This window comes from Heloderma suspectum, chromosome 5, assembly GCF_057233095.1.
Source record: "Heloderma suspectum isolate Gila_16-S chromosome 5, 16-S_ref, whole genome shotgun sequence".
Lineage (NCBI taxonomy): Eukaryota > Metazoa > Chordata > Lepidosauria > Squamata > Helodermatidae > Heloderma > Heloderma suspectum.
In genome coordinates, this window is record NC_139462.1 from 166,371,132 (window position 1) to 166,392,934 (window position 21,803).

The 21,803-nt window shown below is 42.4% G+C and overlaps 1 long non-coding RNA gene across 3 annotated transcripts in view; it reads left to right on the forward strand.

Moving 5' to 3' along the window:
• Positions 1 to 21,803, forward strand: part of LOC146344797 (uncharacterized) — a 124,116-nt gene that overhangs the window by 23,985 nt on the left and 78,328 nt on the right. The window contains exons 2-3 of one of the 3 annotated variants that reach the window (XR_014792318.1): positions 8,623 to 8,678; positions 11,373 to 12,544. This is a non-coding gene — a long non-coding RNA (uncharacterized LOC146344797). Of the gene's footprint in view, positions 1 to 8,622; positions 8,706 to 11,372; positions 12,545 to 21,803 lie in introns of those variants that run through there. The other 2 variants (XR_014792317.1, XR_014792316.1) reach the window with 2 other exon arrangements.

Sequence of the window (21,803 nt, forward strand, 5' to 3'; positions counted from 1 at the left end):
TGTGATAGCTATGACAAGAAAGAGGATGAAGAGGGATAGCACCTAGTTACAATGAAGCTATGAGGGAGGGAGGGAGGGGGCCCACTGAGGATGTCTTGCCCAAGGGCCCTCAAAAACCTGGAGCTGGCACCATCCCTGCCTAGCATGAAGTGAAAGGCCCCTCCTGCTCCTGAGTCGTGTGACATGCACTGTCCACTTGGGGAAGGGAGGAGGGTCTCATGGTGCTAGGCAACCTGGAACAGCATCTTCCAGAAAGATTTGTGATTACCTAGTGACATTTTTATTGAACCCAACCACTCCCTTATTGTCCACTCCCTTTGTTTCCTGCTGTAATAGCTAAAATGACCAGGTTGCCTCATCCTCCAACTCAGCAGTAAAAGTACAGTCTGGCAACCTTAAGGCTTTTGTCCATTTTTAAGAGCCGCTATGTGCCACCTTTATTTGAAGATGGAGTCGTGTAATCATTTACTCCTTGCTAGGAAGGTTTTGTGTATGTGTGTGTCTTTTGCAATCCCTCTGTGGCATGCCAAGAGCCACATGCAATACATATGTGTTAACTGGCTGAACCTGTGTTGAGCTGCTTCACCACCATGGTACTGGCAAGCCTCAATAACTGAATTTTCTGTGTACATGGTATCTGAGTCTTAAATCACATGGGCCTCTTCACATGACCCCACTTCAGGTGGATCTGCGCATGAGGTGATGGTTAAAATCATGTGGGAAGAAAACCAAGTGAACAGGGTCTGGGATGTTTCAGACAACTAGCAAAGTGGGGGGTGGGGGTGGGAGCATGTTGTCAGTGAATCCTGTTGTATCCAAGACTGTCTGGAGGCTGTTGTCAAACTACAGAAAAAATGGATTTTATTTTCTTTCAACAAGGGTGTGGAAACAGAAGGGGAGATACAGGAATATGAGAACTCTACATTCTAATTGTAGGACAGCCAACCCATGAAACTAACCCACTGAAACTCATTGCTAAAACTTTCCCTCATTTTGCAGAAATTCTCATATTTGTCAAAAGTATCTCCATAACCATGAGGGCTCGATGTAGAAATCTTCTCTCCTTTGCTCAACAAAATATGTATTGGTTCTGCATCCTATATTCTGCAATATATACACACATGATTAAAATGGCACTGGGGACATTGGTGTGGCAGTAGTCCCAGAAGCTGAAGAAATCCAAATTTCCAAACTTCTTTAGGAGCAGGCTCAAGTAAGTCTCATCAGAAACCACTGTGCCTCATTTCTGGGAGAGTTGGATCTTGCTGAAGATGATGTCTTGGTTCCTGCTAGGCAGGGCTGGCCCAAGACTTTTAGCTGCCTGAGGTAAAGGACACGATGGCACCACCAAAACCCATTTCAGAAGCTGACCAGACTAGCAATTGAACCTTATGTCAACACTGGTGACAGGACATCCTCCTCCACTGCACCTGTGAGCAGCAAGCTGGCTTAGGGGTCCAGAGCCATTGGGCACACATCTAGCACACCCAACCGTCCACCAGCAACTCACTGTTTCTCCCTAACCCCCTGGCATCTGCAGCTGCCTCACTTTGCCTAATGGTAGGGCTGGTCCTGCAACTAGGGCTATGGACAATTGTGATAAACTTTTGAAGCCTATGGAGTTAGAGGTATATGTTTTTATTTATTCATTTATTATTACATTTATATTCCACCTTTTTTTCCCTCTTGCAAGGAACCCAAGGCGGCTTACATGATCCTCCTCCTCTCTGTTTTATCCTCACAAGAACCCTGTGAGGTAGCTTAGGCTGAGAGTCAGTGTCTGGCCCAAAGTCACTCAGTGAGTTTCATGGCCAAGTGGGGCTGTATCTCCTGAGTCCCAGTCCAACACTCCAACCACTACATCACATTGGCTCTCACTGGCCTTATGGCTTGGATCTTGGGCATACAGAGGGTGGGTGGGGCTTGGCCACAGCTCTATCTTGGACATAGGTCCAACCAGACCTGCTAGTTCCAGCCCATTGATGTTACCCCTCCAGGCCTTAAGCCTCATGTAGTGTTTTTCCTCCTTGGGAAGGTTTATGGCAGCCTTCCCCAACCTGTTGCCCTCTAGATGTGGACTGCAACTCCCAGCATTCCTTGCCAGCATTCTCAGTCCAACACAACTGGAGGGCACCAGGTTGGGGAAGGAATACATCAGGTTAGGCTTTTTGCATACAACTAGAAGCTATCCTCCCCTTCATGGATCACTGCCTTGTTGTGGCGAAGGGGCTTGTGTAACTCAGTGAAGCCATAAGCTATGCCATGCAGGGCCACCCAAGACGGACAGGTCATGGTGGAGAGTTCTGACAAAATGTGGTCCACTGGAGAAGGAAATGGCAACCCACTCCAGTATTCTTGCCAAGAAAACCCCATGGAACGTATCACAAGGCTACAAGATATGACGCCAGGAGATGAGCCCCTCAGGTCGGAAGGTGTCCAATATACTACTGGGGAAGAGCAGAGGGTATTTCCAAGTAGCGCCAGAAAGAGTGAAGCGGCTGGGCCAAAGCCGAAAGGACACTCAGCTGTGGATGTGTCTGGTGGTGAAAAGAAAATCCGATGCTGTAAAGAACAATATTGTTTAGGAACCTGGAATGTCAGATCAATGAATCAAGGTAAGCTGGAGGTGGTCAAACATGAGATGGCAAGATTGAACATCGACATCTTGGGAATCAGCGAACTAAAATGGACAGGCATGGGCGAATTTAATTCAGGTGACCATCATATCTACTATTGTGGGCAAGAATCCCTTAGAAGAAATGGAGTAGCACTCATAGTCAACAAAAGGGTGGGAAAAGCAGTACTGGGGTACAATCTCAAAAACGATAGAATGATCTCAGTACGAATCCAAGGCAAACCATTCAACATCACAGTAATTCAAGTCTATGCCCCAACCACTGATGCCGAAGAAGCTGAGGTTGATCGGTTCTATGAAGACCTACAACGCCTTCTAGAACAAACACCAAAAAAAGATGTCCTCTTCATCATAGGGGATTGGAATGCTAAAGTAGGAAGGCAAGAAATAACCTGGATAACAGGCAAGCATGGCCTTGGTGTACAAAATGAAGCAGGACAAAGGCTAATAGAGTTTTGCCAAGAGAACACGCTGATCATAGCAAACACTCTTTTCCAACAGCACAAGAGGCGACTCTACACATGGACATCACCAGATGGTCAATATCGAAATCAGATTGATTATGTCCTTTGCAGCCAAAGATGGAGAAGCTCTATATAGTCAGTAAAAACAAGACCTGGAGCTGACTGTGGCTCAGATCATGAGCTTCTTCTTGCAAAATTTCGGCTTCAATTGAAGATCGTAGGGAAAACCACTAAACCATTCAGGTATGACCTAAATCATATCCCTTATGAATATACAGTGGAGGTGAGGAATAGATTTAAGAGATTAGACCTGATAGACAGAGCGCCTGAGGAACTATGGACGGAGGTGCGTAACATTGTTCAGGAGGCAGCAACTCAATCCATCCCAAAGAAAAAGAAATGCAAGAAAGCCAAGTGGATGTCTGATGAGGCTTTACAAGTAGCTGAGGAAAGAAGGGAAGCGAAAAGCAAAGGAGAAAGGGGAAGATATATCCAACTGAATGCAGGGTTCCAGAGAATAGCAAGGAGAGACAAGAAGGCCTTCTTAAATGAACAATGCAAAGAAATCAAGGAAAACAATAGAATGGGAAAGACTAGAGATCTTTTCAAGAAAATCGGAGATCTCAAGGAAACGTTTTGTGCAAAGACGGGCATGGTAAAGGACAAAGAAGGCAGGGACCTAACAGAAGCAGATGAGATTAAGAAGAGGTGGAAAGAATACACAGAAGAACTACACAGGAAAGATCTTAATGTCCCTGATAGCCATGATAGTGCGCTCACTGAACTTGAGCCGGACATCTTAGAGAGTGAAGTCAAGTGGGCCTTAGGAAGCATTAGTAACAACAAAACTAGCGGAGATGACAGTATTCCAGCTGAGCTATTTAAAATCCTAAAAGATGATGCTGTTAAAGTGCTGCAGTCAATATGCCAACAAATTTGGAACACTCAACAATGGCCGCAAGACTGGAAAAGGTCAGTTTACATTCCAATTCCAAAGAAGGGCAACGCCAAAGAGTGTTCAAACTACCGCACAATTGCGCTCATTTCACATGCCAGCAAGGTGATACTCAAAATCCTACAAGCTAGGCTTCAGCAGCATGTGAACCGAGAACTACCGGAAGTACAAGCTGGGTTTCGAAGAGGCAGAGGAACTAGAGATCAAATCGCCAACATTCGCTGCATCATGGAGAAAGCAAGAGAATTCCAGAAAAAAGTCTTATTTCTGCTTCATTGACTATGCTAAAGCCTTTGATTGTGTGGGTCACAACAAACTGTGGCAAATTCTTAAAGAGATGGGAGTACCAGACCACCTTACCTGTCCTCTGAGAAACCTGTATGAGGGTCAAGAAGCAACAGTAAGAACCGGACATGGAACAACCGATTGGTTCAAAATTGGGAAAGGAGTACGACAAGGCTGTATATTGTCGCCCTGCTTATTTAATTTATATGCAGAGTACATCATGAGAAATGCCGGGTTCGATGAATGACAGGTCAGAATTAAGATTGCTGGGAGAATTATCAACAACCTCAGATACACAGATAATACCACCCTAATGGCAGAAAGCGAAGAGGATCTCAAGAGCCTCTTGTTGAGGGTGAAGGTGGAGAGTGCAAAAGCTGGTTTGAAACTCAACATTAAAAAAACAAAGATCATGGCATCTGGCCCCATCACTTCCTGGCATATAGAAGGGGAAGAAATGGAAGCAGTGACAGATTTTACTTTCTTGGGCTCCAAGATCACTGCAGACGGTGACTGTTGTTGTTGTTGTTCAGTCGTTCAGTCGTGTCCGACTCTTCGTGACCCCATGGACCATAGCATGCCAGGCCTTCCTGTCCTGCGTTCTCTCTCGGATCATGCTCAAGTCCATATTCATTGCATCAGTGATGCTATCTAGCCATCTCATCCTCTGCCGTCCCCTTCTCCTTTTGTCTTCAGTCTTTCCCAGCATCAGGGTCTTTTCCAGAGAGTTTTCTCTTCGCATAAGGTGGCCAAAATATTTGAGCTTCAGCTTCAGTATCTGTCCTTCCAATGAGCACTCAGGGTTGATTTCCTTTAGGATTGACTGATTTGACCTCCTTGCAATTACAAGACGCTTGCTCCTTGGGAAGAAAGCTATGGCACACCTAGACAGCATAGTAAGAAGCAGAGACATCACCTTGCTGACAAAGGTTCGTATAATCAAAGCTATGGTTTTCCCAGTAGTAATGTATGGCTGTGAGGGCTATAAGGAAGGCTGAGCGCCGAATAACTGATGCTTTCGAACTGTGGTGCTGGAGAAGACTCTTACGAGTCTCCTGGACTGCAAGGAGGTCAAATCAGTCCATCCTAAAGGAAATCAACCCTGAGTGCTCATTGGAAGGACAGATACTGAAGCTGAAGCTCAAATATTTTGGCCACCTTATGCGAAGAGAAAACTCCCTGGAAAAGACCCTGATGCTGGGAAAGACTGAAGGCAAAAGGAGAAGGGGATGGCAGAGGATGAGATGGCTAGAGAGCATCACCGATGCAATGAATATGGACTTGAGCACACTCCGGGAGAGAGTGGAGGACAGGAAGACCTGGTGTGCTGCGGTCCATGGGGTCACGAAGAATCGGACACGACGTAACGACTGAACAACAACAGAAGCTACCCTAAATGTGGGTTATTAGTGACACCTATAAAAGACGATACTGCACGCTTGGTCACATTTCCATGCCACATGGTCACATTATGCCCATGCATACAGTTTTAATGTAGTCTTCTGTCTTTCCTGGAAACATGTGCTGTTAATATTACAAAATTGCTGTGAAAATACTCATTGCTATTGATGGGGGTGGGGAAAGGCAGCACTGAAAGGAGTCTGTTCTTTGTATGGACAAAAGGGTGTGGTTTTGGAACCAAGGCATGGGAGAAGAAAATGCTCTTTGTTCTGCAGTCAGGTGATGCAGGTGGTTTTGCTAACTAGCCTTGTCTGGCATGCAAAATATAAATGCAGTTTACCCCAAAGACTACGGTAAAAATGCCTTCAAAGACAATGAGGTACATGTTGCCCTGGAAAATGTAGTAATTGCCAGTAGTTACTACCACCATTGCTTTAACATGCTAATGTTCAAGCTACAGGTTTTTAAAAACCTATTTTTTAAAAATTACTATTTTCTTTATAATTGGCTACTTTGATATGCTGCTGTATTATTGCAGTTTTTAAACACCTATTAAATTGTGTGTGTTTTCCAGTTGCCAAAATTTAAAACGATTTGGCCTAAAACCTGCATGTATGTGTGCATCTAGTTCATGCTTTGTCATTTCTCTGCAGTGAAAAACAGCATACCCTTTATCAGTCTGTGTTTGGTCTTTAAAAATGGGTTAAATCCCTATCAGGTGAAGAAAATCTAAGGAAGAGAAGAGGGTAAATATTCACAGTGGAATTAAATGCTGTAAAAAAGAAGAGAAAAAAGTCCCTGTGTAAATCGGGGTTACAAATTCTCTTTGTCTGCGTAAAGCAAATTGAAATGCATGTACAATTACAATGAGAAATGAGCAGAATGTTTCTCCCATTCTCTGTTTTGCTAAATCTTCTTCAAATAGCTATCCTCCATGCTTTTAAAATCCTTGAGTACAGGTCCTTTCCCAATTTGTCTAAGATGCCAAGTTCCTTTTCTGGGGGTGAATGGAGACAAACACATCTCCAATTTAATTTTAGACTGGTCCATACACATTGACTCTCTGGCCTCTGTACTACCAGCAGTTCATAATTTCTTAGTCAAAAAGAACCTTTCAGATCGGTTACCTCCTGTCGAGAGCTAATTTTCCAGCAGTCAGGCTTTATCTGGATAAATAATTAGAGAGCGAGATGAAGACTGTCGTGCTGGGGCTGTCTGTCTGCAACGCACTTAATACAGTCGATCCCTGTGATTTTTTTTCATTCCTGCAGAATACTTGCAGCGGCGTTCTCTTAAAATCTGTAGAGGCCATGGGCAACAAAGCCAATCACTTTGCATTTTGGTTGGAAGAATTAATGACACTTCTCCCGTATTCATCAGAAGCAAGCAAACAGCTGCATCTTGCATCTGCAGCAGAGGAATTCTGGCTTTCTGGCTGATGCCAGGGCCTCCTACTCAGTCGCAAAAAGCTACAGTGTAAATATGTGGAAGATGCATTGTCTGACTCCATAAGAACATGAAGCATTTAAAAAAAAAGTTAAAACACTTGCCTTTCCTGCATTGGATAAAAAAAGGTTTTTTTTGCTGCCAATCCATGTACTGGAAAGCTAAATTTAGCTAGGAAACATTTAATATGACACTCGAGAGAAACACACATGTGCAGCAATTTAATGAGTAGACAGTATTGTGAAATGTCTTCCGCTGTAGCTGCCCCTCTTTTGTAGATCCCAAAGCAATTGAGCTGTAGTACTGATGGAAATCCCTGAGGAATATGTAGTAGTATATTGACATGTGGGGGCCCTTCTATGTTCTGCTATCAAAAGGGTGTTTGGAAACCCTTTAGTTCACTTTATTCCCCAGGGGTTCACTTCACAACATTCTTAGGAAGATCTGATTTAAAATAGGTCAATATCTTTTTGCATGTGAGTGTGTCTTGTGCACTTTAAAGTGTTCTTGCCTACACTTACCTTAAGGGGGAATGCCCCTTCTTTGGAAAACCAGACATTAACAAAACCAGCATCTAGGGATACTTCAAGGTTTCCTTCTCTTACACATCTACAAAATCTAAGGGTCAGAGGCTTTTGTTACTGAGAGGATCAAAATATACTCTTTGTCTCTGCCTCTGATTTTCTCACTTAAACATCGTGTGCACCAAGGGTTATGTTCATTCTTGATTCTCTACATCGTTTTATATAGAGGGGGGAATAATGCTCTAAATGAATGTTGCAGACGATATAAAAATATAATTTGAAAATAGCCCTATGGGACGAAGTCTCTGCCCACTTGTTTCCTTTATTGTGATTGTTTGTTGCCTTGAAATCAATTTCTGACTTTCAAGTTGGTATATTGAAGGGAGCGGTACCAGCAATGGGGTATGCAGATTGGGTGGTGGTGGTGGAATGTGACTTTTCTGCCAGTAGAAGGACCACGGAGGTGGTTGCTATCTCTGGCTTTTTTATTATAACCCCCTCCCCTCTGAATTTCCATATTATAGGAAAGGGAAAGGCTTCTTTTCAATATAATGGAGCCATTAACATCTATTAATAATGCAGACAGGGTAAGTAGCTGGAGTCGGAGCTCCCGAGGGGGCCTCGTGAAACAGATGTGCACTGTCTCTTCCCGGATTTGATGGCTGCTCGGGTCGTGGGGGTCGCTGTGGTTCCTGTTTATTTCCTCTGGCAGTGGTTTTCTAATTTAAGCACCTCTGTCTCCTGGCTACAGTAGCCTGCTGTGATGCAGAGGTGGGGGGGTGGAGAGAGAGAAGGCGTGATGGTGGTGTGCAGGCACTGAGCCTGGTGCCTGGAAAAGGGGCATGGGCATAGCTACTAGTGCCTCTGTGTGCAGCTCCCAAGCTGACTCTACTCTTTGCATTTTCTTCGCAGAGGCACTTGCCAGGGAAGCGACAGAGCGGCTCCTCTTTTGTTACCATCGCAGAAAGGTAAGTGCCTTCCTCCTCCTCCTCCTGACTTGGAATACTGTCATGCGGTGCACGCATTTTTGCCGGGGATGGGAGATAATGCCCCTTGTGAAGGAGCCTGTATTGCACTACATCGGTGGACCCACGCCGCCTGAAAATGGAAATTGCCTTGTCTTCCTTTTTTTAAAAAAATATGATCCTTCATTTCAGTTTGAATCAACTCTCTCTTTTCATGGCAGCTGTTCTCAACAGACAGGGAGACATGGCAAGATATGATTTTCTTTTAACTGCTTAAGGTAGGGAATGGTGGAAGGTTGCTTTTTAAAAAAAGTTCCCCAAACATGTTTCCTTGTGCCTTCTTCAAAGTCCAATTTGCACTTCCTGGGATTTCACATCATTAGCAGAGCTAAACAAAAGCTTTTGTGCTGAGCACTAATTTCTAATAGACAATGGCAGTGTTATTTGCATGATGGAGGGGGGAGGTTAGACTTAATGCAAGGCAAACGGCAGATGTAAATGTCTATACTTGGACACAGCTGGGTTGCAGCATTGTTTTATGTGCTCGCAGTATAATGCAGTGGAATGCATTTCCGGATAGATTGTCAAGAGACATGTTTTAAAACACGGTTACTGTCTCCATGACTCATTCATTCCCCTGCAGCAACAAAATAGTAGTAACTGGAAGTTCAAGGCTGTGCAGGGCAATAGCATAACTTCTTTCTAAGGAGCAGAGCAATTTTTCATTACTATACAGGCTACAAAACGTTACTCTTTTTGTTGCAAAGAATACCACAGTATAAAGAGAGGTTTATACTGAGAGGCATTTCATTTATTCCTTTTGTCTTAAAGCAAACTATGCTTACATTTCATTCTGGGATGTATGTTGGCTATCGGGTAGTGAGAATAATAGGGCATAGCCTGGTTTCCTTTCTTTCTAAGGTGATCCAGGAATTAACCATATATAAATATATTTGCATTATCTTGTCTACAAAATATGGCTAATTGGAACCATAAGCATGCTGTTCAGTAAGGAACTGCTGCAGCTCTTCATTCATTTTATCCATATACCTCCTTTCCCCTTAAGTATCTGTAGGTATAAACTCTCCCCATGTAATAAGTGTCCTGGTAAAAATGATCTTGTGTCATCAGCAATAAATGTATTCTATTTCTCTATGAACTCGAAATTTCCTTTATTTTTGAAATTGTTTTACATGTTTAATTTACAGGCTTCTACATTTTTGTTATGCATGGGAGAGTTCCGACCTCTTCAACCTGTATCTGATTTGTCTGATAGTACACATTTGCTAGATTTGCCATTCATATCCATAATGTGCCAATAGTTTAAGTCAAGGGGTGTAACAGAGAGATGGAAATACAGTGATGTTTCTGAAGAAAAATCTGAGCACGATGCACAAAACACAGTTCAGACTTCTAAAAAGTGCATAGGCAGGACTGTCACGAAGATGAACAATTGACAGATATATAAATTCACCAATAAAATAACCACATGTTTTAAAAATGGTTGAGAGACTCCATATCATTATAAATTTCATTGACAGCTAAATTAAGCCAATTCATAATGATCAAGCATCATTTTTGTTGGGAACCTTTGCTGTACTGGGCAGGACTTGCGAGAATACCGAAGGTTTAAAAATTAGGTTTGTCTGTTGGGGTAACAAAACTACAGAGAGTACAATAATGTAAATGATTTGCCTTTACCACAGTGGGTGAAGTCAGTGCTACAGTTCATTGATAAGTTCCAAAGCAGGATTTAAATGCTGTGGCATTTTGGGAGATGACGAATGTGTAATTTATACTGATGATCAGGTATTGAAAAGAGTTTTATAAAACAGTCTTATTCAGGTCGGTAGATTATTTTTTAAAATAGGAATGCTGAAGTTAGCTCTTCATTTGCCATGACTAATACTTTACCCCTAGAATTATTCTATTGTTTCTGATGGAATGATAACATTTACAAAAGTCCAACTTAATGCCCTTTAGGATAGGGAAGAACTGGGCCTCAAATAACTAATGATTATTATTTCACAATCATAGTCTTATTTGATACAAAAAATAAAATAGTATTTTGTCTTACTCTGAATGTATAGACCAGGTTAGGAAAAGAATGCTCCAAGACTGCTGAAGCCTTGACCCAATGTCAGAACTTAAAACTTTTTAAATGCCTTTTTTATTATGGTTGTATTTTATAGCAACATCTGCTTTATAGACAGTTTGGATACAATTTCATGTGCCTTTGTGATATGGGGATATTTATGTTTTAAGCATCAGCAGAACAGAGTACAGAGTGATATATATCATAAAGCCTAAGATTTAAGGAGAAATGTATAAAAGATGAGAGTGCTAAAATTCTGTAAGTAGTGATGCTACCACTTCTCGGTATTCTCCCCAAGTGTGTAGATTTTTTTTACAGAGCAGAAGAATAGCTAAATATGGGAATTTTATGTTATGCCTGTATGACACAGCTATTGCTGGAAATCTATGTTCTATAGGAAACAAAGGAAAGATCCTCTTTCCTTTGTTAATATCGTTTATCATCTTTAACTCATTAGCTGCTGAAGATATTCCTTAATACAGTGAACATTTTTATTATTTGTAACATGTGTAGATGAAGTATACATAAAATTGTAGTGTGTACGTGACCATATACATTAGTAAGTATTACTAGCCCAATAATATTAAATGCTTTTTTTTCAGGGTGAAATTGGAGATACGTGCATCTTAACACACCCTATGCCACCAGATATCTATTACAGAGATACGTATGGGTTGTTGTGTTTTGGTGTTTTCTCTGTAAAAATATTTTAAAATGCTAGGAGAAAGAAGAGTGGAATGGGACGGATTGTGGTGTCACTAAGACAAGTATCTGTACAAGACTGATACTGTAAAATTTAGATTAGCAGCTCTTGAGAGGAGGGAAACTGTTTTTAAGAAGTAACAAATGATTGTAACATTAGAAGAAACTCCATCTTTGTATACCATGCAAACAGTTATTTTTCTGATATAGTGCCACAGGCTGATTTTAAAATAGAGCAATTCACTGCTTCTTCACATCTATTAATTGTAAAATATAGTGTATTAAGCCTCTTGGAAAATTTCTTTATAGGAGATAGATAGATAGATAGATAGAGCATTCTGTTGTGTTTAGTCCCCTTGCACCTTCTGTGACTTGAACAAGCAAAACATTGTCTTTTAAAACACACACACACACACACACACACACACAAACTGAATGTTTCAATACAGTATTCTGTTTAACTGGCATACTGAAAATATATCACAAAATGTGCATATGGGTATGCTATGGGTATTGTCTCAAAAGGTAAGAAGTACTTAAGATGCGCAAAACCACTTTTGCTTTTAAGCACCTTTTGAATAAATGAATGCTCTAGGACAAAATTTTGATACATGGTCACTAGTTATATTCTTCATTATTTGAGGTCAAAATCAAAAAGTTTTTTCAATTATAACCCACAGTCTAAAACCTAAGTACACAAAAAGGTCAATTATCTTTAACCTAGAACAATAGCAAATTGTCAGCATTGTCCTATCGCTGCTAAACTGCAGGCACCTCATAATTGTAACAATTGTAATATCCTGTATTTGGTTAAACTGCAGTAGTTCATCTTTCTTACTGAACACTCAAAAGTAGCTAACTTATCAGAATTCTTTAGTGGTGGAGTCCTGTCTTGGCTTTTATTGTACCTGGAAGTAAGAAACTGATATTTTGAGAGATAATATTAATTTGGTTAATTCTAATGAGAACATTACTCCAAATGTCTATTTTGCTTTGTCTCTTTATGCACATTGCACTTTAAGTATTTATAATGGATGATGATAACAAGGGATCCAATAAAGACTGTGCACCCACTTTACAGGTCAGACTCTCTTCTATCGGTAGCATTTTTCTTTCCAGGCAATGCAGTGATTTAGGGAGAATTCACACAGTCATGTTCATCACTCGGTGACAGCAACATAAAGTAATAACCTATATATAGGAAATGTCCATTGTATGCAGAGCTTTTACGTTGCTTCAAATGATGCTTTTCAGTGGAGGTAATTCACATGATCAACTGAAAGTCTATCTGCTGATAAGTCATGGAGTGATAAGACGTTTAGCGATGTATACATGCATGTGCAAATTGGTCCTTAGCATGATTCTACACATGCCTATTCCTCATTGTGTTAAACAGCCATTCACAAATCAAATGCCACAGGCAGAACTTTAATTTTACTTCTCATCATCCTGTGACAAGTCAAGTCATGAGATGTCAAGTGATATAGAGGCATATGTGAATTCAGCCCCCATTTATGAAGCACCATCAGTATATTTGGTGCTTCACAAAGTAACACAAGCAGAAAGACAAGCCCGATAAGCTTCCAAATCTAAATTTTTACAGCATAAGAGATAACAAAGGAAGGGACGGAAGCAACAAGGGAGGGAATGGGAGCAATTGCTGTTACATGAAACTAGGGTTCGTTTTAGTTGGGATAAGTCAAGGACAATGGCATTTAACCAAAGGATTATTGAGAGTGTGATGTTTGAGGAGAGAAGTGAAGAATGAGAAGGAAAGTTGCATCAAGCTTAGAGATGTTTAGATGAGACTAGAAATGTATCGGACTCTATTGTCTGGTCTAGATTACACCGAATGTATGGGATACTCTACTGTTCTTGTTCTACCAAGACCCAGAAGGGCCGCTAATGGTCAGCACAGACAATACTGGGCTAGATCCAGCCTGGTATAAGGCAGCTGCCTATGTATATAACATGTACTAATTTCGGTGGTGCTTACACAGGATTAAAATGTATCTCACTACCCACAGGCATTCTTCCCATACTCTTCTTTTATGTAAGAATCTTAAGAACAGAAGGTACTGTGTGGCACAGGGTATCATCCTGTACCAATAGCAGCCTCTTCTGTTCTCCTGTTTTGCAAAGGCCTCGGATTCACAGGGAGCAGGGCCAGACTTTTTTTGGGGGGAAGCTCATTACAGTCTTGGTGAGAATGGTAATGTCACGGTAAGTAGAGTCATGTCAAGTAATGGCCACGTTCAGGGAACTGTATCACAGACTGCTCCAGTTCAGGCAAACTGGATCAGAACCTGAATAGCAACCCTGAGCTTGGACCTTCTGCAGCTTTACCCTCATTCCACATAATAGGGAGATATTACCTCAGCAGAGAGTTGAATCCATTTGAAGCCTTATCAAAGCAACCCTGTTTTTGCATCCAGCCTCTATGTTCTTTATAGAAGACTGGCCTGGTTTTGTATCCTTTGGCTTCTGTGAGGATGGAGAGATGGGGTGGGGGGACTGCTGGAGATTCATCCTCTGAATCCAAGCATGATGTGGGGGGGGGGCACAGGAGAAGATCACAAAGGTTCTTCCCTGGGGAAAGTAGCCTGAACCTTGTTGTCATGCAAGTCTTCCTCGGAGCACTGTAGGACCCTAGGTTTGGGGGCCATGACATCTGCCACATGTGAAATGCTTCCTGGAGGTAACCTGTAATTCCCTGCATCCTCAGGCAGTTGAAAATGGATGTCTTATGCAGAGGTCTATAACTATCAGCCAGACTGCGATCCTTGCTGTATCTACCCCACCCCCACCTTGTTTATTTATTTATTATTACATTTATTACGTTACATTTATATCCCACCATTTTTCCTCTTTAAGAAACCCAAGGGGGCATACATAATCCTCCTCCTCTCCATTTTATGCTCACAACAACAGCCCTGTGAGGTAGGTTGGGCTGAGAGTCTGTGACTGGCCCAAAGTCACCCAGTGAGCTTCCATGGCTGAGTGGGGACTAGAACCCGTATCTCCCGGCTCCCAGTCCAACACTCTAGCTTTTAGAAGAAGCCAGGGTTTCCTTCTTTTATGCTGCAATATGGAGAAGATAAGAACAAGCAGGAGTCTCCCTGTCGTTGTTTTTTACCTTCCCCAAACTACCGCAGGAACAGAAAGACCTCTTTTTCCAAGCCCTCTGGCAGGCACACTCACCCAAGTTTGGAAGTGCTGGTGGAGTCTTGTCTACATGGATGGAGGGTGGATGAGATAGGAAATAGTGGGAGAAATGACTCCTGTACCTTTTCTTGTGCAAACAAATTTCAGTGCAAGAAAAATCCCCACCCCTCTCCCAAGCTTTCTGTGGCTTGCTAAAGGGCTGGCAGAGAGGCGAAGACTTTTCAGACTTGCAGAGAAGGGTAGGGAGGACGAGAAATGCCTGATCTTTCTGTCCTTTGCCAAGCGTTTCTGCAATGACAAACATTTCGGCAAGGCCAAAAACACTTCTGCCTTTCCTTTTAGCAAGTGCAGAGGGCTGGGGGGAGAGACAGGGTCTTGCACAAAGCTTGCTTTATTTATTTATTTATTTATTTAAAGTATTTTTATCCTGCTCCTTCCAAAAAGGCACCTAGAGCGGCTTACATATAATTAGTAAAACAAGACAGTCCCTGCCCACAGGCTTACAATCTAAAAAGACATGATACACAAGGAAAAGGGAATGGGGAGGGAAGAGGAAAACAACTCTTTCAGCAGGGCTAGTGGAATGGCCCCATTTCCCCTGCTCATCTCCCTCAGTACAGCCCTTTGGAATAGCTGACGGAGTAGCCTTAATGGGGGTGGAATGGCCCAGCTATTTCTCCCAGTGTTTCTGTCTGTCACCAAACAAAGCTTCCTGCAAGTGAAAGAAGACTCTCTCTCTCCCTCAAGCCCTCTGCTAAGTTCAGAGGTCTGGAGGGAGAGGCAGGGTCATGCCTCATTTCTCTAGAGGCCTAGAGAAGGACTGTAGTAGTTGAAGAAATGCCTGCTGTTTCTGTTCTCATTTGAATGGCTGCACTAGATCTTGCCATAGGCTGCTGCTGGTCTCTCACCAGGGGACATGGCGAGTTGAGCCCCTGTTGAGCAAGTGAGTGGCATTGCTGATACCTGGGCTTTTAGGGATCAGGTGCACAGAAAATGAGTATACACGAGACCCAAAAATAGCCCTGTGAAGACATGACCTGGAAAGCTAAAGGGGTACATAAATCCAGCCTATTACCAGATCGTTTTCCAAAGCTGCAGGGTTCTGGATGTGAAGAGACATGCATCTAGTCTGGCTAGGCATAATGCACAATCAGTAACACAAAGGAAACTGAATGGACAAATATGAACTACATGAATATGGATACCTTCTATCATTACATTCTTGAGCACTTTTGTACTAAAACCACCAGTTTCGCCCTGCGCAGAGGCTCAAATATAAACAGCTGTAACCTTTTAAAAAGGCAATAAAAGAAACCATTTACTTACTTACTTATTTACTTACTTCCTCGCCCATCTGGCCAGTCACCCGGCCACTCTGGGCGATGTACAATAATACAAACAGTTTAAAAACAATAAAATTACACATTAAAACATCATTTTCTAAAATTTCCCTAGCCCACCCCAAATGCCTGCCTGAACAACCAAGTTTTCAACACATGGCGGAAGCTCATTAAAGAGGGGGCATGGCGGAGTTCCTTAGGGAGGGAGTTCCACAGAGTAGGGGCAACCACAGAGAAAACCCTCTCCCTCATCCTCACCAGCCTAGCTGTCCCGGCTGATGGGACAGAGAGAAGGCCATCCAAGGCTGATCTTGTTGAGCGGCCTGTCTGGTGTTGCTAGAGGTGCTCCTTGAGATAGGCTGGGCCGGAACCATATTGGGTTGTCTGACATCATCAGGCTCTGAAGCTAGTAGTAGGACCTTGGCATTGACCAGGGGTGGGGAACATGTGGCCCTCCCATTATCCCTGGCCAGCATAGCCAATGGTGAGGGATGATGGGAATTGTTGTCCCAAACATCTGGAAGGCCACATGCCCTATCCCTGGCATAGAACAAATAAATATTGGTTTTTTAAAAAATATCCAAAGATGTAAAAGGCTTGGGCAAATATAAGCATATTTGCATAGTGGTGAAAAGGCATCAAACTCTGCACCTAGCAAGCCTCTCTGGGGAGAGCATTCACAATTGAGGTGCCACCACCAATAAGGTTGTATTTTGGGTCATCACCTGCCTTCTAACCAAAGGCAGTGAGCAGGGTGGGGGAGCTCTGAGTAGGGCCTCTGAGGATGATTGTACTAATCAAACAGATCTGTAATATGGTGAAAACATTCAGATCTCTTCTGCTCTTGCCAAAGAATCCTTGGATAATAAGACTGTGCAGCTTCCTAGATGCATGGATGTCATACATATATTTTAAGAACATAACATAAAATGTACATTTGCATGCAGTTAACATAAGCACCTTGCTGGATCAAATCAAAGATCTATCTGGTCCAGTTTTCTGTTCACACAGTGGCGAACCAGATGCCTATGGGAAGCCCACAAGCAGGACATGAGCACAATAGCATCTTTCTCCTAGTGTTCCACAGCAACTGGTATTACCTTCAGTATGCCTATGAATACATAGCCATCATGACACACTCCCATTGCTAGCTTTATCCTCCATGAATTTGTCTAATCCCCTTTGAAAGCCATCTAAGTTGGTGGCCATTGCTGCATCTTGTGGTAGCAAGTTCCACAGCTTAATTATGTGCTGTGTGTGTGTGTGTGTGTGTGTGTGTAAAGAAGTGCTTCCTTTTGTCTCTCCCGAATCTCCCACCAAATAAATGAAAGACTATTCAGATTAACATTTCTAAACTGCACCCGCAACGTTTTTAGAACCCACACAGTGTTTTGAAGGTTGCTTGTAGCATTGGAACTCAACGTGACACCATTCTGAATTCATGGTGAAATAACTGGAGTGCAGAGATTTTCATATCAAAAGTGGAGCTGGACTGCGGGGCCTATCAAGTATCATAGGAGCTCTGTAATTAGACTGATTTGATTAAAATTAGCACAGGTGACATCAGCTATGTCAACGTAAGTCGGGTTATGCTGAATTGCCTCTATTTTCAGACACTTTATTTGCTTATCCTGTATGCCATGAAGATAAGTTTGCCACAGCTCTGGTAGGCATATGTGTACATTCAAGGTAAGGCTGTCTAATGTATAAGAATATTCACCTACCAAACAATGGTTCTACTAAAAGAAAAAGGGGGAAAGTATGGTACTGTAAGTATACACTAGGCATAGATGGCACCAGATCTGGTACAAGGGAGAACAAGTATCTAGCGTGAATAAAAAGAATGATTTGTTTTTTTTTTTACAAAGCAAAATTAGACAATCAGATTTCTTAAAAAGTAAATCAGACTTTAATTTTTAAAAAGAGAAATGTAAATACGAAGTTTCTCTTAAAGAATAATTAAGGGTGCAATCCTATCTAGATAGGCGGCCACCTCCAGACTCGGAGGCGACCGCCTATCCAAAGCAAGGCAGAGGAGAAGCATGGGGGGGATCGTTCCCTCCACACCTCTCCTGCCCAGCCTTTTCTGCTAGACAGCCATTTTCGGCTGTCTAGCCGCGGGGGAAGAGGGGGCAAGCAGGAGAGGAAGCTGCTGTACAACACATAGGATGTGTCATACAGGCAGATCCTCTCTCCCTGCCCCGGAACGCCCCCAGCCCCGCCCCTTTTCAGCTGCTCCGTGCTCCTCTTCCAAGTGCGGAGGACAGGGCTTAACATGTAGCAGTAAATTAACATGTTTTACAGCACAATCCTGTGCATGTCTACTCAGAAACAAGTCTACCCCATGGAGCTCAGTGATGCTTACTTCCAGGTAAAACGTTATAGGATTTCAGCCCAAGTGGTCAAATTTGTGCCATCGTTTAGGAAATATCTGAAGTATTATCCGTAGGAAACTAGATTTTAAATCAATGATTTAACTTAGCCTTTTTTCTTGCTGATTTTAAATCAAGGCATTATTTAAAACCACCTTGATTTAAATCAATCCACTGAGCAAATGTGTTTCTGTAAGATCTCCCATGTTGCATCTGTTTGGCTCATACACTATCTGATCTGCAGTACCTGCAGATGGCAAGGCAAGGCAAAGAAACCAAGCCCAATGAACTAACACTGGCCCAACGGTTAAGGGGTCTCTGCCACTGGTTTCCAGACTAGCCTTAGTTGTAGCTGCTTGCGTGGCTGTAGAACATGTATGATGGCTGCAAATATTGTAGGTTCTCCAGACTGAAGATGGGACAAAGGGGAAGGGCCTCCAATCATGGAAATCTATAGAGGGGCATGCTTACTTCCTGCCCCAAACTTGGCAGAAAACAAGAGCCAGAGTGAAAGTCAAGTGTGGGCCCCACCATCAAAGTTTTCCCCATCGTGTTATTCCCGCAGTGGCTGCCTTCCTTCACTTCTACTGCTTCTCACGTCTTTTTCTTCCTGTCTGGTTTCACTTTTGCATCCATGCCTTAGATGCTGCATGCATCCAACATCTCTGGGGGCCACATCTGAGAAACGATGCTCAATGGAGGAATCATATCTCGTCTTAGAAATCCTGCCTGTCTCTTCACCAATTTCTGGGCCAAAGTTCTGTTTCTAGTTACTACTGAAAAACAGCCATTTTTGTGCAGAAGCTATAGAATGCTGACTTCGCAAAATAGCTACAAGACCTATTCTGGGTCTTAGGGCATGACTACACAAGGCGGTGGGATATCTGTGATCAGATTTTCCACAGTTTCTTTTTAAAAATGACAAATGCAGCACCACCTGTATGCTTGGCTCCACAGGGCAAATAGTAACTCCAGTGTGGTGGCTGCATAACTGGGGTGCCACCAGAGAAATTGTCTTGTCCCTGATAGCTACCCACCTGACCTCTGAAACATCAGGGCCTCACTTGAACTGCTTAATAGTCCGACAGGTTTGTATGGGAGCAAGGAGCCCATCAAGTACTCCGTTTCCGGACTATACGGACTAAAATGGAAACTTCACAAATAGTTCATTGCAATCACCTGCCTAGGTGCAGGAGCGGGGGATGAGACACATTCCAGGAGCTTATTCTATTATTCTGTTCTATTAATTGGGGCCCTATTATTCACCATCAGGTGCCAGGCTTTACTAAAATAAAGATAGAGATTTTTTGTGTGTGTAACATAATAGTATGGCTGTAACAATAGGATAAACATAGATAATTTCAGTCCTGCTTCAGGGTTATAGTTCTGCAATTCAAGAGAAATGTCTCCACCATGGATAGAAAGATCAAAGGAAACATGTGAAAGCAGTGGTTAATGTTCGTGAAGCACTTTTGTTTAATTGTTTTGTTGAACACGTGCTAAATCAGAGTTTTCCAAAATATGTGCTGCGACACATTAGTGTGTCAGCAGCAGTGTGTAGGTGTGTTGCGCAAAATGCAGAAAATTGTGCGGAAGGGCACCGCACCCTTACTCGCATTTGCTTCCCTTGGCCCCTGCCCCAGAACTTCCTAAAGCAGCTAATGTTAAAGCAGCTTAGCCTTAGCAGCTAAGGCTTATCTGCTTTAACATTAGCTGCTTTAGGATCATGTGGCATCTTGACGTAGGACACACGTGATTGGCGGTGCTGGAGTGGGATGGCGAGGACTGTGGTAACGCTGGCTGCACGAGGAGTGTGGAGAATTCAGAATTCTCATTGGAGACTCCTTTAACGGAGCAATTAGTTGTGAGTTACACCACCCCCAACTCTCGGCTGTGCTGACTGGAGGAGTCCCTTGGAGGTTCTGGACTGGGACAGCACCGAGTGGGCCGTCCGCCATCTTGGCCAATCAGAACAGAGCTCAGTGGAGGTCAGAAGCCTCGGAATTAGCGTGCTCCCAATCACCCGGGCGAGCACAGCTGCAGGCTGTCACCCAGTCAACCCACCTGCTGCTGGCTGAAGGGAGACCACCCTCCCAAACCCAATGTGGCAAACAGCAAGCCACCCACCATGTGGCACTTATAATTTGATTTCTGCCATTTATTTTTATTTTTTACTCTGCTGTAATCGTGGATTGAGCACCGACCAGCAGTGTACCACCAGAGAGTGCTGGAACTGGAGTCTGGACATAGGCATTGCAAATATTTGCAGCAATATAGCCTTGTACTGAGACATATATATTTACACCATTTTTGTTGGACTTTTGCTTCTCTATCTTCATGTGTTTTTGCCGCTGAGCTCCTACCTGGACCTATGTGTCCTAATATGTATTGTAAATACTTTAGTTAATTTTGATTATTTTTCACATTTTCTCCTGGTCCTGATTCCTATCTTTATCTCACTTTATCACTTTGGGAGTGGAGCGCAGGTGCTGTTATTTTCATAAGAAAAAACAGAAAAAGATAAGCGCTAAAAACAGTCCTGTTATTTTCATATTTAGTTAATGCTAAAACCTAGTGACTTAGACAGCTTTTGGATTTGCATTTCAAAAATGCATCCAAACATAGTTAAAAAAGCTTTAAAAATTCTTCTGCAGTTTTCTACTACATACATTTGTGAAGTATCCTTTTCAATGATGGCAAACTTAAAGGCACTGAAACGTGGAAGCTTAAAAATGCTTGATGACGAAATGCGTCTAATATTCCACCAAATATTGAAAAGCTGTGTTCATCCCATCAACCTCATACATCCCATTAAAATGGTAAGTACTTATTGGTGTTATTCAACTTTTTTTTAATTCTTGCACAAATTTACTTACTGTTACTTATAAATGACAACAATGTATGTTATTATCTTACAAATCATATATTTTTAAAAATATAAATGAAAGGTTTTCATTAGATATGTTGTGTCCCCATACATTTCATTATTACAATTTCTGTATGTGTCTGTATCTCTTATAATGGGTTAGTTTAATTAGTTTATTACCAGTTTGCTGGTAAAAGTGAATTACTGTGTCGCGAAATGATGCATGTCTAAAAGGTGTGTCACCAACATGAAAAGTTTGGAAAGCTCTGTGCTAAATGTTAGCCTACACTGCTCAGGCCATATTAATGGCAGTGGGTGAAATGAAACCTTGCACAAACAGTTCTTTCTGTGTGAGAGAAAAATAACTGTGATGAATATGCAGAGAAGTTACCACAGAACATTTAAATCCATCACTTTAGGCAAAGGCATACACAAGCGTACACCCACGCGCACACACAGATGTATATATCTGTTGTCATGGCATTCCAGGGATATCTGTTCTTACCTTTAAAAGGTGGTGCCTCCAAACCAGACTACAGGATGGTATGAAATGACAAAACTAGATCACCAGTGAGGTTCATGCAGAAC